Source organism: Perca fluviatilis, chromosome 12, assembly GCF_010015445.1.
Source record: "Perca fluviatilis chromosome 12, GENO_Pfluv_1.0, whole genome shotgun sequence".
Lineage (NCBI taxonomy): Eukaryota > Metazoa > Chordata > Actinopteri > Perciformes > Percidae > Perca > Perca fluviatilis.
The window spans coordinates 21,980,843-21,996,107 of NC_053123.1; the positions used below are offsets into that span (position 1 = coordinate 21,980,843).

General features: G+C 41.8%; 1 protein-coding gene across 6 annotated transcripts in view; it reads right to left on the minus strand.

Annotated features, from left to right (window-relative positions):
• il1rapl1a (interleukin 1 receptor accessory protein-like 1a) overlaps window positions 1-15,265 on the minus strand; it is a 203,287-nt gene that overhangs the window by 89,314 nt on the left and 98,708 nt on the right. The gene's annotated exons all lie outside the window — the stretch shown is intronic.

A 15,265-nucleotide genomic window follows, 5' to 3' on the forward strand; every position in this document is an offset into this window, starting at 1 on the left:
AGTCTTAGTTTGGCCTAATAACACAGAACAATCTTGCAGATGGTTCTGCAAAAGAACACTTTCAATTTGAATTTTATCAAAACTTTCTCACTTTTTCTTTATCACTTTATTCTCAAGAGAAGCGCAAGTATCACAAAATACCCAGCTTTGTAGATGCTCAATTTATAAATCAAAGCTTCTTGCTGAAACAACATAAAGCACATCTTATTGGAACACTTCAACCCCGATCCTTCTTTCCGCTGAGGATTCCTAAACATTGTAGCCAAGCTACAACATTCTCCTTTAATCATTGTAACAGGATATTGTATACATGGACCAAAAAGGCATGAGATATAAGTTTATCTGCAACTGACATACAGTGTGTTGTCAGTAGGCCAGGTGCTGTTTGAGGCTCTGATGTGATTTCTAAAGCCTCAGAAGACAGCCTGTCCCCACCCTCTAAACACGGGTTGCCTAATTGAGTGTTAATTTGGTGCTAATTATGTAACATGTTATCCCAGTGAGACGCCCCAGATGATACGAGACACAGGCGTGTGGAAGAGTGTTCCGAATTGCACAGCAAAGCATTTAGGAAGACGTGAGGTCCTGTCTGTATCTGCTTCCTGAATTCAATGAGTCACGATGCAGAAAAAAAGAAGCATTCAATCAAGTCAAGAAAATCTGTGAAAATTATGCATAAATAAGGCCATCCTCACATGAACCACAGCTGATTGTTTAACAAATATTTCTCTCTACAAGCAAGATGAATTAATCATTTAACAAACATTTCCCAGTGAAAATGTCGGCCCCTGCATTAAAAATTGAACAGGTTGTCTTAACCATCAAAGTAATAAACACTGAGACTGGGTAGTGAGTGGTTGGGTCAGAAACAACGCTGTGGCACTGAAGCTCTCTTCTCCATCCGTTCTGTTTGTTCCTCAACATAAATACAAGATGATTATGAAGAAGACCTCTCTGCTCTTTTATTTATCAAAGTCATAGAGCCTTACACAACATACACTGTAGACACATGGGCACCAGAGAGGGGTATCAGGATTTAAGAATGCGTGTGTGCAGTGCTTACTTATTACATGACAGAGTGTACCTCCATGAAAAGGATAAGGCTGTCGTTTTCTGTTTTTGTTATTGTCAACAAATCCCTCGAAAAGCCCCAAAACAACAATGTCTTTCAATAATTTCTGACTTTCCTAACTTGTCTATGGCTCTCAGCCCTAAGCCTATTGGTTTCTTGTTAAGACGAAGGAAATCTTTGAAAAACATGAAATTGATGGCTGAAGTTATATTATGCCAATACCATTGTAGGAGCATACACTTCTGTAATATACAGTAGGTACTGGCCCCTCTATCAACTTAATTCCATTTAACTCAGTTGTGCTTTTGTTCCAGTAAACCCATTGGTTACCTAGGTTTTTTTCTTTTGATAGGTGAGAGAGACAGAAAGCACATCAGTTGTTTACTTGTGAACACAGTAATGGCAGCGAAGATGACTGTAGTTAGTTCAACACTAAGTGAACTCAGCATTCTCTGCCTTCACTAATAGATTTCCTATTCCTGACTAATTAAAAAGGGAATCCTTTTTTCCCTGAAAGGCTCCCAGAGCTATATTGAGGGTTGGAAAGGTCGCTGGGAATCCATCAGATGTGATGCAGTTAATCAGCATAAAGCCTGCTTCAGTGCACTGCTAAACAACAACTGCAGGAATGGACCCAACCCTCACACTGCGCCACACTGGGACTCAAAGCCACACTGGTATAGAAGAAAGATAAAATTCTTATACAGTATTGTGTAGACATTTTTGAGAAACTACAATGCATGGTAGTTTCTCTATTCTCTCTCAAATGGGTAATTAAAGGGATTTAAAAATAACTACAGAGACAGCTGGAGAGAGAGCAATATGGTGAGAGAGAGAAAGGTAAGGGGTTTGTGGGAGAGAATATAAAGAAAATGAGAGACCAGAGCCCTCGCCCACGGTAATTACCTGTCTTTCCTTTTTATCTTTTTGAGCGACAACAAAAGAAGTTAGAAGAGAGGAGGGGAGACAGGTGGAGGAGAGCAGAATGAAAAAGACCAGAGAGGAAAGGAGAGCAAAAATAGGTGAGTTTATACAGGAGGAGAAAAATCAGTATGACACTCCTGAAACACATCATTCTGCAGCAAACCGGCAAGTCAGTAATACAGGCTGACTCAACCTTCTCCAGCGATGCACAATATACCTTTTTCTGTGTTCCACACAGCTATGATTAAGGTAAAGTAGGTATCGTATATTGAGATAGACACAGCAAGGAGCAGAGGTGGTCATGGAGACGACAGAGTCAAGAGAGACATTTGTTATTGTTGAGCATCTCAGTAGCTCGGTGAGAAAAGTGAGTGTAATTTCAGTAAGTTGAATGTTGCAGCACTCATCAACATGATCTCACCCACACCATCAGCCACCTGTCACGTAGTCACTGCTATAGCAAAGAAAACCGCTATATGGGCGCTGCTGACACCAATTAACATCATCTCATACATTTTTTGGTGCAACTCCTGCTTTAGAGAAACTAGCTTTTCTTTGGCTAAGAGAAGCGATGAAAACTGTGAGACAAACCTCTGTGTCCAAAGTGGCAAGGAACAGGTGGAACAGAAACAGTGCCATTCATTTGCAGTTATCACAACTGGCCAGGCATGCATGGATGGATGTGTACATACAGTACACACACAGGTTTGCACATACAGCAGATATACTAAAACCTTGACTAAAACAAACACATACTCACACACACACTAATATGTGGGCATAGGCACAAGCAGAGGTCCAGACAAAAGACTATATTCACACACACGACATATAGACAGACAGACAGCAAACTGTAGACGCTGACACTGGCTTCCTGGACAGCCTTTCTAACTGTGCATGGATGCCAGAGGAGGAGAGAAAAAGCGAGCAAGAGAAGCAGCAATGCTGCTGTAAAGACATAATTTCCATTGTGTACCAGGGAAAGTGGTGGCAACACAAAATGGTAATGACAGTTAAGGCGTTTAGTCACGGACTCACTGGAAGGAACTGAAAAAAAAGCCCTCATTTTGACATAACCGACATTCTCTAAGGCATCGCTGTTGGGTACAAAATAACTATGACGTAGGACATAAACACTGTATACTCCAGAGAGTGGGCCGGATAACACAAATACACAAAAATGAATTTACAGCACAGTAGTACTTATACACACACATAGGGACATGTTAATGTTAGTGGGGAGGGCTCTTCTACACTGTCTTACAGAGATCTCTTTGTGTCTCCACTTCAAGGCTGAGAGGCTTTGACTGCACACTATACTGTATGTATGATTTAGAGTATTGAGTGACAAGGAAAGGGCGAGGGTTGCATCAACCTTATAAAGCACCATAACTCCAGGGGGGAAAAGAGCTAAAGGTAAGGGCATACAGAGAAACAGACACACACAGAATGAGAGTAAGATGGTGGATGTCCTTTGTCATAATTGAACCTCATGTATAGTTGGATTCTTTATTTAGTTTGTACTATGTTAGCAGAAAAAAAAATATCACAAGCATATCGCGACTTCTCCACAAACTCTGTGTATGCAAAAATGCACGCAGACGCTCACACACTCTAATTGTAACCCTTCATTAATTTGGACTCTTCAGGGCTTGCTGTGTCCATTGTTGCTCTGTGGCTGAGATCAAATGTGTGACAATCTCTATTTTCTGTCACTGTCCCCTGTGGTTGTTAATGGTCACCTTCTTATCTTTTAATTGGACGGAGAGAGTTTTCTAGAGCGCTCTTTTCTTAAGGACACTTTATAATGAGAGGGTTATTTAGGGCCCCCTAATTGACCTTCAGCCTTTTCATATCCTGTCATGAGAAACATACTGAAGATGTTCTGATTATAACAGAGCAAACTTTATTCTGTTGAGGCAGCAACTACAGACCCAAAGTTAGGTGGTCACTGCCGTTGTTGGAGGAGAGAAAAAGAGAGGCAAATGTCTGCAAGGAGAAGTGAGTCAGGATGTAAGGGGCCAATTACCACTGGACTGCCAGCAAGGAACACAGGGATTGCAGGGAGATCAGAGAAACAAAGGCCATAACATGATCAGTGTCAACATGGCCAACATAGTATTGTAACTTCTTCATTAGGGAACACATGAAAGGAAGGAAGAGAGGCAGAGAATGAGGGGGGAAACCACTAATGTTAAGTACAAGGTGTTATCCTGTAAGCAGCAACCTCACCTTCTAAACATCCCTGCTAGTCGTTCTAATTAAACCACATACTGAGGCCATTAGTGCAATACGAGCTACTGTTGTGTTTCAATGAAACTATAGGAGCAGCACTAATGTTTCTTTTAGGTAAATACATTGCAAAAGATGTTTGCCATGATCCCAGTGTGCAGTTCAAAAATATCTTGTCTCAAGAAATGGACCCAAAACAGAAGCAAATGTACAGCTTTACAGTAGCTGCTTGAACATGCTTGTTGAGGTTATATCTTGCATATAGAAGAGGGAGAGAGAGAGAGAGAGAGAGAGAGAGAGAGAGAGAGAGAGAGAGAGAGAGAGAGAGAGAGAGAGAAACACACACACACACACACACACACACACACACACACGCAAAGCCTAGATGCGTCTTCTCCGGAGACAGAGGATTGAAAGCAAAATGCTGCACTAACACGGGTGATTTACACCAGGAGGAGAATACATGACAACAATGCTTTATTTTTCTATTTACCACTGTGGATGCTGCACCAGTGAGCGGCAGGCTTACACCTGCAGTGTTTCAGCAGGCTTATAAGGGCAGCACTCATGAAAATGTTTGTCAGGGCAACTTTAAAAAATAAAAGAGCCTAGTAATATTCAATACTGTAGATTCCCGGAGAGTTCCATCCATTTTAAGCAGCAAAAGGCTTTGATGCTCATGGAAGATGCAGAGAGGTTATGATTCTGTGCCCTTGCTCTGACCAAAACTATTTTACAGAAATGCATGCATGCATTTTGAAATGCTTTAATAAAAGTAGTTTTGGTTTATAATTGGACAAAATAAAGAAATATCTGGAAGCAATTATGCTGAAGAAAAATCATCATTTGTAATACAAAGGAATTCAAAGTGCTATATCCTTTGAATGAATTCTGTGAATTTGCAGGAGACTGCATCCCTGTGACTTCTGAAATCTGGCAAAACATCATATTTAATTCCTCCAAAGAGGTATGCTTTTGGTTCGGTTTGTTTGTCTGCTGATCCAAATCACAGGTGGATACACAAATCATTTTTCAATACTGTTAACAATGCGAGGTAGGGCATGCCCTTGGCAGACGTCTGCTCTCCAAGGGCCCTTCTAGTTTTTTTTTTAATACTTTATTTTTAACTTATATATAACACAGTGGGGAATGTTGTTCGGACAGAGCTGATCCCACTGCCAAAAAAAGTCCTAAAGGAAACACTGTAACAGTTACTCCCTTCTAGTTTTTAAATGTTATATAGCTGATGGAAGGCTACTTTTGTGTGCCGATGTGTGACTAGACATTCAGGTCTGCAACAACAGGGCTCCAGACTAACTTTTTTTACTAGGAGCACTGTAGCCCCTAACTAGAATTTTTTTTTTATTATTGTCAATTATAACAATATTATTGCCTCAGTCCCATACAGGGTCTCTCTTGCTACTCTGCCTCTTTTTTAACACTGAAATAACAATCAATCTCCACTCTCTGCCGTCTCTGATGTTATGTAACCACTCTCACCCAAGTGAGGGAGCGGTACTGCAGCAAGTGGCAAGTGATATGCTGCAGTTTTGGTGTTGAAATAAAATCCTGTCCATTTTGTCTGAGATAGAGACAAGACTGAGTAAAAATGCAGTCGATTTTGTGACGAGACCAAGCACTACAGCACTGCCGAGGTCTATCTACACAGCTCCGCTGACCGGAAGTGCAGGCAAGCAGGGTTAAGACCATAAACAAAGAGAGGAGGGCTAACGTTAGGCTAAGGCTAGTCTTGCTTTGCCAGACCCTCCTCCAAAGTGCGCTGAAGGAGGGTCTGACTACTCCACATAGCATTCAGGATGGGAGGAAGACGTGCTCTGGTTTATTGGAATTTCTTTAAACCAATCAGAATCGTCAGTGGTTAAATTGGGCCGGGGCTCTCCGGGGCTCCCGGCACAAAAGCCTGCTCGTTTGTCCGGATGTGCCTTCGTGCAGTCTAAATACGTCACATAAAATTTGATGAAAGTGATGTTTTTGAAAACATGATATTTCTGGAGCTGCTCCCCCCGCGACCCGACACCGGATAAGCGGACGAAGATGGATGGATGGATGGATGGATATTTCTGACAATAAATGAAAGATTTTTGAAATGGCATGTCTGTTTTGTCTCGGTGGAGCTGAGATGAGAACAATCAGAACATGGCAACAACCCGCCTAGAACTGCAGACAATTCACCACTGCAGGTCGACAATAGTCTAATGCCGAAGTTTCTACGTTGGTAGGATTAACAGATAAAATGCCTTCTCCTAAAGCTAAAAACCCCGTTCGCAGCGGTGGAAGCCCGGTGCTCGGAAGCTCCAATGGCCGCTACGAGTTCATGTCGCTGACTAAGCCGTTGAACCAGTTCTCACTGTCTCATCTCCTCCAGCGGCAGGGCCCAGCTCGCCTCAGAGCTTTGGAGAGCCCCACTCGGTGCTGTGCATGCGCGCGTGCGTGTGTGTGGTAGTAAAGAGAGAGAATGGGAGAAGGAAGTTTGTGTGAGGTGGACCTGGTCACCACAGACCCAAATCTTCTCAGTTGTTGCTATTGTCATATGCTGCACTGTCTCTTCATGTGGCACATTAGGGCACATTGTATGGGTCACTTATATCATAACAAGGTAATACAATGTGTATCATCAAGTGATGACTGATTAAAAGTAGGCCTATGCTAAATGCCCTAATACCTGATACTACAACAATGCAAAGTAAAGACTCTTAACCTTGTAAGACTCGATTTGTCCACTTCTTTGCACAAAACTCTCCAGAAAGTGCCATTTAATGGTTTATTTTTCCAAAAGATTTCCTGGGGGGGCATACCCCTGGACCCCCCTAGGGAAAGCCCCACCACATAACAAATACCAATTAAACCCCTGAGAATCGTCATGGGCGGCACTAAGCTCCGCACGAAGTCGCTGCAAAATAGTCGTGCGAGAGAAAACTCAATTTACCATGCAATTTACCATGCAGAGATTTGAGGAGCAGTTAACCATAGTCCTCATAAATCCACCGAATTTAAAATTCCAACACAAAGAAAGCGGAAGGAAACGGAAAATACATACATCCAGCGGAATTTCCTGCACCGGAGCAATCCCGGAAGTGGAACGTCAAGGATATAGACTAGGCTAAGGCTAACTCCTTATCAGCTATTACGACGCAGCATTTTTCCTCGCCAATGTTTAGCAAACAAAATGGATGATTTTCGGCTGCAGATTACCACTCGTACGTGTATTTTGGACTGCAACATCTTGGTTTTCACTGAAACATGGTAACAACAGCACTGTGCAACATCACGTGCAGTCGGACGATGAGTGTGACGCTGTCCTGTTACGATTGTGAAACACGTGTGTAGATGACGTTAGTCACGTTACCCACGCAGTTGACTAATCACTCATGGACCCTACCCCTCACACACACATTGGCCAGCTCTGGTAGACTCTTTTACTTTTCAACATGAAATAAAAAAGTAATCAAATTTGAATTTCTATTTTTAAAAATTACTCGCTCTGTCTCAAAAAATGGTTGCAGTCTGGAGCCCTGAACAATAATAATTTTTAGGTTTTTTAATTGGTCAGTGGTAGTAACGGACAACCTTTGCAACCAACACTTGAACTTGAATGTTTCTGTTTAACTACAGGATGTTTACTGTAGATTGAAGTGCCTAAAGCAGCCTAAGCAGTCTAAAGTGCTCCTGTCATCAGGAGATGGTAAAATGAATGAGGTGAAGTTATGTGTCATCCACATTGATCTGATAAGTAATGTCACATACTTAATTAGCCGCTAAATATCTCATCCCAACGGTATATTATTACAGGTTCTTTAAAGGACACTGAACTTCACTGGCTTCTAAAATATAAGCATACAAGTATGTTTTTTTTTTTATTATTGACCTACACTTCAAAAGGCTTCAAAAGACAGAATTATAATTTCAATTTAACCACTCCTGCACTGGTACCAGCCCTATACGCTTAGATAATGATAATAACCAGAGACTGAGGGGGTGTATGCATGGGTGGAGTGGGGTAGGTCAGGCAAGATTAATTGTGGGGGATGTAAATTTCATTCGTCACACACAGATTGATGTCAATTTTAATTGAATTAAAACAATGTGAACCCTGGCCTGCTTAGAATCTAGGACAGCTGGTGAATAGTGATGAAGTGAGTTAGAGAACACTTGAGAGAAGGGGGGAGGGAAGGGGAGAGGTTAGGGGTGAGGAAGACAGACAGAGAGGGAGAGAGAGATTAGTGATGAGAGTGATAGTTGACCTTAAACTAATGAGCCATTCTGCTCCACCCTGCACTGGTAATACTATCAGTTCATGAGTAACTTAGCTGCTCATTAAAGGCATTAGAAGTGTGTGGACTTAAACATCCAATAGATAACATTCATACCAGACTTTGTGATGTAATAGTATGACAGACAGTAGGTTATACTGCACATTTCACACATAGAAAGTGCTTTTACAGTGTGTGCACCAGCCCCTCATGGGTGTGATTGATGTACGTGTATACAGGTGCATACATGTGTGTAGGTGGAGTCAACTGCTGGAGTAACACTTATCTCAGGTGTGATTTTATCATCTTCTCCCCAAGGACATGTAGCCGAGGCTGAGCGTGACCATGACATGCCGGCACACAGGTGCAATGCATTCATTCAAGACTCAAGCGTATAGACTGAGAGATGGAGAAGGTTTCAGTCGAGAGCAAACCCATCTTATTTTGTCACCCCACACCTCTTATCTCGCCCACTTGTTCCTCTTCTACCCGCTCTCTGGGATAATATCAGCGCTAAACGCTGCCTCTCCATCCATCTATTCACCTTCAGCCTGATAGATGGGGAAGGCGAACAGACAGAGGAAGTGTGGATGCCACACTCATCTTTGCTCGTGTCTCTACTGACTGCCTCTGCCTCCATCCTTTCCTGCTGGTTCCACCATCCGCTGCAGTGAGATTACACCCAGCTGGTAAAATTCAAGCTATCGCCATAGTAAATAAAAAAATAATTCATGAAAGAGACACGCACCAAGTCCTGTAGGCACACAGGCAGTAACATTTTATAAGGTTGTGAAGTGTTCATGCTTCTGAAGGTGACCCTATAGCAGTAGAACTGTAAGGAACCTTTTACTGCGATGAGACAACGTCCTGGATCACCTACCCACACCTCAGCTCCTCATTAGACATACACACACGCACGCACGCGCGCGCACGCACGCACGCACACGCACACACACGCACACGCACACGCACACACGCACACACACACACACACACACACACAATATGCATGCTGTTCTATCTCAGATCTGAGATCTGACCCAGAGTGGCAAGGGCAATCAGTTTACTGTGAACCCTGCTGATGCCTGCTGAAGACATGAAATCCAGCCACGGTACATTCAGATACAGTGAACAGGGACGCCACATGCAAACAAACAAAACAGCCGCAACAGTCACATATTTTATTTCCACACATATATATTTATTCACAGTACATAAAGCGCGTTTGCCAAGAATCTCCCCTCTCACCGTGGATATGCTTTAAGACATGATGTAAGGAAGATGATTCCACTCCTCCCCTCGATTTCCTCTTGCCCTCTGCACCTCCGATTCACTATGCCAAATGGTACATTTACATTGGTCATAACCTCAATCACCGTGCTCGCAGGCTATGCTGAATGTGCAGACAGACATTTCTACAGTGAGGGGATGCAGAGAGAGGTATAATGGGAGCAGTAGATAGAATCCCACGCCCGAGGCATCCATCAAACCAAACGACTCCATTACAGTAAGTCTGACAGAGGAAAACGGTAATGTGCACTGTGATAAACACTAGGATAATAGTCTGTTTATAGTCCTGGACACACTGTTTCTGCTGGGAAACACTAGCAAAGAATACAGATAAGATATAGGAGCAGAATCCTCTCTATCTTTTTCATTCTTTCTATCTCTTCTCCTCTCTCTGCTTTGCCGTTATCAGTCACTTTCACTCCCTTGTTCTCTTTATCCTTTTCCGCTCTCTCTGTATAATATTTTGCTTCCTACAGAACGCAGAGGGAGTTGCATACATCAGCTGAACGGGGCTTTTATCTGGTGTTATGCTATTGTAGCATTACCATCACATTGCTGAAATGAGGCCTAGGAGAACCATAAAAATTGAATAGAAATTATTCAGATGTACTATGAAAAAATATCGCACCAGACACTCGTGGGTATGCATATATAACCTTAAGAAGTCTAACACACAAGCAGGCATACATGGAGTGGCCCATACTGTATGCATGTATCAATTAATCATTGCTGGGTCGTTTCAGCAGAGGCGTTGCTTATTGTGTCTCTGATAATAGAAAGGGGTAAACAGGAGTAGACTAATCTGACCACGCTCTGTATTTCTCAGAGGAACCGGGGAAAAAGCGAACCTGTTGCAGCTATTAATCAATTATAACAGTACATAAAAATGCACTCTCTTTACAGATGGGAGGTTGATACTGAAGGAGGTCTATGGAGGGGAGAGAGTGAAAACTAAATCTTTCCATCTGTTGATAACCGTGTTTTTATTCTCAATACACACTCCAACACTGCACCGGCTGTCCCTGTGCCATGTCCACATGCTCAGAATGAGATAAGAACATTTAAATGCACCCTGACATGAAGTGGAGAGAACATAAAATGAGGCAAGGGGTCACTGTTTTCTTACATTTCTATTAACCTGAGCAGCATCTGGGCTTGATTAAGGTCTCCTGGATCAGTCTCAACTGGGTAAGCCTATGTTTATGCCCATAGTTAACCTCTATTACAAGACTGACCTCAGTTCAGATAGCAGCTCCTCTACTGCTTCTAATGGAGGCCGTTGCATAGTGCAGCTGGGTCAGAACAGTAGACACATGCACACACACAATTTGCAGCGAGGCAGGGTCAAAGCAAAGGCCAGTGTCTATGGTGTTATATTTAAGATCAGTTAAACTTAATGACCTCCTTCATCCTCTTGGCCTATCAAATAAACTACAACATTAGCGCTTGGAGCTCAAACACAGTTTGGCCTTTTATGCTTGCCGTCCAGGCAATTTCGTTTTTAACAGGATGTGATAAAATGTGGATAATCTCACGCCCACTTGAGGGGATGATGGTGTAGGTTTATTAAAGGATATGAGCCAGTTGGTCAGAGTGAGCTAATCCAATTCTACCAGGATACTACAGCTTTACAGAGGAGGTACCCCACTGGTATGGTAATAAAGCAAAATGCTGCATCTACAGCAGAAGTACTTGTTGTAGTTGATGAAACCGAATTGGTGACTGAGACAAGCACCTATTGTGGTGCTTGTAAAACCTTTCTCTACATAGCCATTGAATGTTTTCTGCTGGTAACATGTTTTTCTAATAAAAATGGAATTCGGGGTCAGTCACACTCACAAGGGAACAGTGAGCATTGTCTTAATTTTGGAAATGTGCTTCATGTGAATTATTAAATGTACTGCAAGTCAAACAATTGTGACATTGCCAAATCAACCTGCTGTAGAGCATCACACCCTGGGTGTCAAATAAAATAACTTCCTCTATGTTGATGCCTTATTGACATTTCATTATGGGAAATATGCATCAAGGTACCTCAGAGAGTGTGTGGGTGTGTTTCTATGAGGCACTATACGGGTGTGCAAACACATGCTGCATATGTGTGGATGCAAACATTGCACAAAGGCATACACAAAACTATGGTTGGTTTAATAAGAAGAGCAAGAACATATAACAATCTAAAAAAAGTTTGATTGAGAAACAAGTTAGAGTTCGATCAAATATATATATATATATATATATATATATATATTTCTTTCTTTTTTGTTTTCTCTGACTCACTGTTGTTCACAGGGATGATTAAACCCTAAAGCTTGCTGTTGCCAGATATATATTTTTTATTGTTCTGGCTTCTTTTATTCAGTAGTCTCGCAGTGCAACAATCGATGGTTTGGCCAATCCACACAGAATTCCGAGATGGGAGAAAAACGTGCTCTGGTTTTTTGGCATTTGTTTAAACCAATAATAATTGTCAGCGCTAAGCGCCGGACAGAGCCACGGTTCCGCTGCGAAATATACTTGGGAAAGAACTTGTTGGTGGAACAGTGTACGTTCAAAAGTTGTTTTAGTCGTGCAACAGAAAACTCAGATTGGACAGATAGTTTAGCTAGCTGTCTGGATTTACCCTGCAGAGACCTGATGAGCAGTTAACCATAGTCCTCATAAATCGACCAGAGTTTAAAATTTCAGCACAAAGAAAGCGAAAGGTAATGGACATACGGCCGAAAAGAGGGACATACGGCCGAAAATCCCGGAAGTGGAACGTCGTGGATATAGACCAATTGTTCATCCAGGTTTATTGGCTATTCATAGCTTACATTGCATACAGGCAACATGCAGGGCTCATATACGGAAAGAAAATGTTTTCTCTTTCTTTCTGCCTCTCCGCTTTCCACTCTCTCCTTCCTCCTCCTTTCTGTATCATTAATGTAAGCTGTGTATATTTATAACCCAATAAAGTTTTTATAACCACTGTCATTATAGAACTTAGAGGTCATGCTTACAGTCAACAAACACACAAGGATAAAGCCAAAGTACATAGAGCATATAACCAACATTCACCAGACATAAAAACTGTGGAGTACACAAAACTGTGTAGTACACAATTGCACATATCAAATACATTGATATTGTTACTCTAATATGGCAGACGTCCCAGCAGCATACAGTACAGGTCAAAAGTTTGGACACACCTTCTCATTCAATGCGTTTCCTTTATTTTCATGACTGTTTACATTGTAGATTCTCACTGAAGGCATCAAAACTATGAATGAACACATATGGAATTATGTACTTAACAAAAAAGTGTGAAATAACTGAAAACATGTCTTATATTTTAGATTCCTCAAAGTAGCCACTCTTTGCTCTGATTACTGCTTTGCACACTCTTGGCATTCTCTTGATGAGCTTCAAGAGTTAGTCACCTGAAATGGTTTTCCAACAGTCTTGAAGGAGTTCCCAGAGATGCTTAGCACTTGTTGGCCCTTTTGCCTTCACTTCACTCACTTTCTTGGCCCAAATAAATCTCTTCTGCTTGTAGCCTCTCCTTAGCAGTGGTTTCCTAGCAGCTACTTGACCATGAATGCCTGATTCGCGCAGTCTCCTGTTAACAGTTGTTCTAGAGATGTGTCTGCAGCTAGAACTCTGTGTGGCATTCATCTGGTCTCTAATCTGAGCTGCTGTTAACTTGCGATTTCTGAGGCTGGTGACTCGGATGAACTTATCCTCAGCAGCAGAGGTGACTCTTGGTCTTCCTTTCCTGGGGGGGTCATGTGAGCCAGTTTTGTTGTAGCGCTTGATGGTTTTTGCGACTGCACTTGGGGACACATTCAAAGTTTTTGCAATTTTCCGGACTGACTGACCTTCATTTGTTAAAGTAATGATGGCCACTCGTTTCTCTTTACTTAGCTGATTGGTTCTTGCCATAATATGAATTCTAACAGTTGTCCAATAGCACTGTCGGCTGTGTATCAACCTGACTTCTGCACAACACAACTGATGGTCCCAACCCCATTGATAAGGGAAAAAATTCCACTAACTAACCCTGACAAGGCACACCTGTGAAGTGAAAACCATTTCAGGTGACTACCTCATGAAGCTCATTGAGAGAAGACCAAGGGTTTGCAGCGCTATCAAAAAAGCAAAAGGCGGCTACTTTGAGGAATCTAAAATATAAGACATGTTTTCAGTTATTTCACACTTTTTTGTTAAGTACATAATTCCAAAAGGGTTCATTCATAGTTTTGATGCCTTCAGTGAGAATCTACAATGTAAATAGTCATGAAAATAAAGGAAACGCATTGAATGAGAAGGTGTGTCCAAACATTTGGCCTGTACTGTATATCTCAAAACATGGGCAAACAAAACAAAACAAACTACATGGATAGGAAGGAAAATGTGTTGTTTGTTTTTGGACAAATCAACCCTTTAAATTGTGTTACAGGATCCAAAACTGGTTAAGAACCTAATGGAGATCCTGCTGGTGGCCCCTCACACTAAATATAGTATTATGTTGCCCGTGCATGTCCTCAGGAATTTCTAATTTAGGTACTTTACAGGGAATCATGGACACACGAGTACTTTACTGTGATGGTAATGGTGATAAAATAAAATCTAGTGTATCTTCCTCCTCATATCTGCCTTATATTTATTGAGCCCCACTGGAGATGAAATGCTGGCCCATCAATCATAAAAGCAGACAATCTGGAAGCCACACCTCCAGGAACACATTTCAGCCTTATCCAATAGTGTACAAAGTGCTGATGTTGAGGAGGTATGTATCTTCCTGTTTGCTAGATAACAAAAAACCTGTGTATCTACCACTGTTATCGCCCTCATATCACACAAGAGCAATGACCAGCCACACAAATAAACACTGCACAAGATACTAATCAAATGTTAACAATACTTCTTTGTGGACTAACATTACACACACACACACAACTACACACACACACACAACCACACACACACACAACACACACACACACACACACACACACACACACACACACACACACACACACACACACACACACACACACACACACACACACACACACACACACACACACACACACACACACACACACAGCTTTACTACATTACACACAAACACCGTAGCAGCTAGGGCAAAATTGTTTTGGTTTGAAACCACACACATAACCAGACACCCAACATGATGCAATGACCAAGCAACCAGGACTTTTTGAGCCTACCCAATTTACCCTATTAATCTTAATTATATATATCTACAATACACACCATCCTAAGCAGTAACAAACTGATGCAATAGAGTTTTTCTGAAAATGCAGACTTTTATAACCTTTTTCATATTGTTGATTGCCATATAATTACAACAAATTGGAGGTCAAGCAAAGCTCTTTTTATTTGCTACAGCATCACTGAGCACAACCACGATTTAAGGCATTCATTTGTATGCTGTGATGCTACTGGGCACAGAATAATAAATAGCATC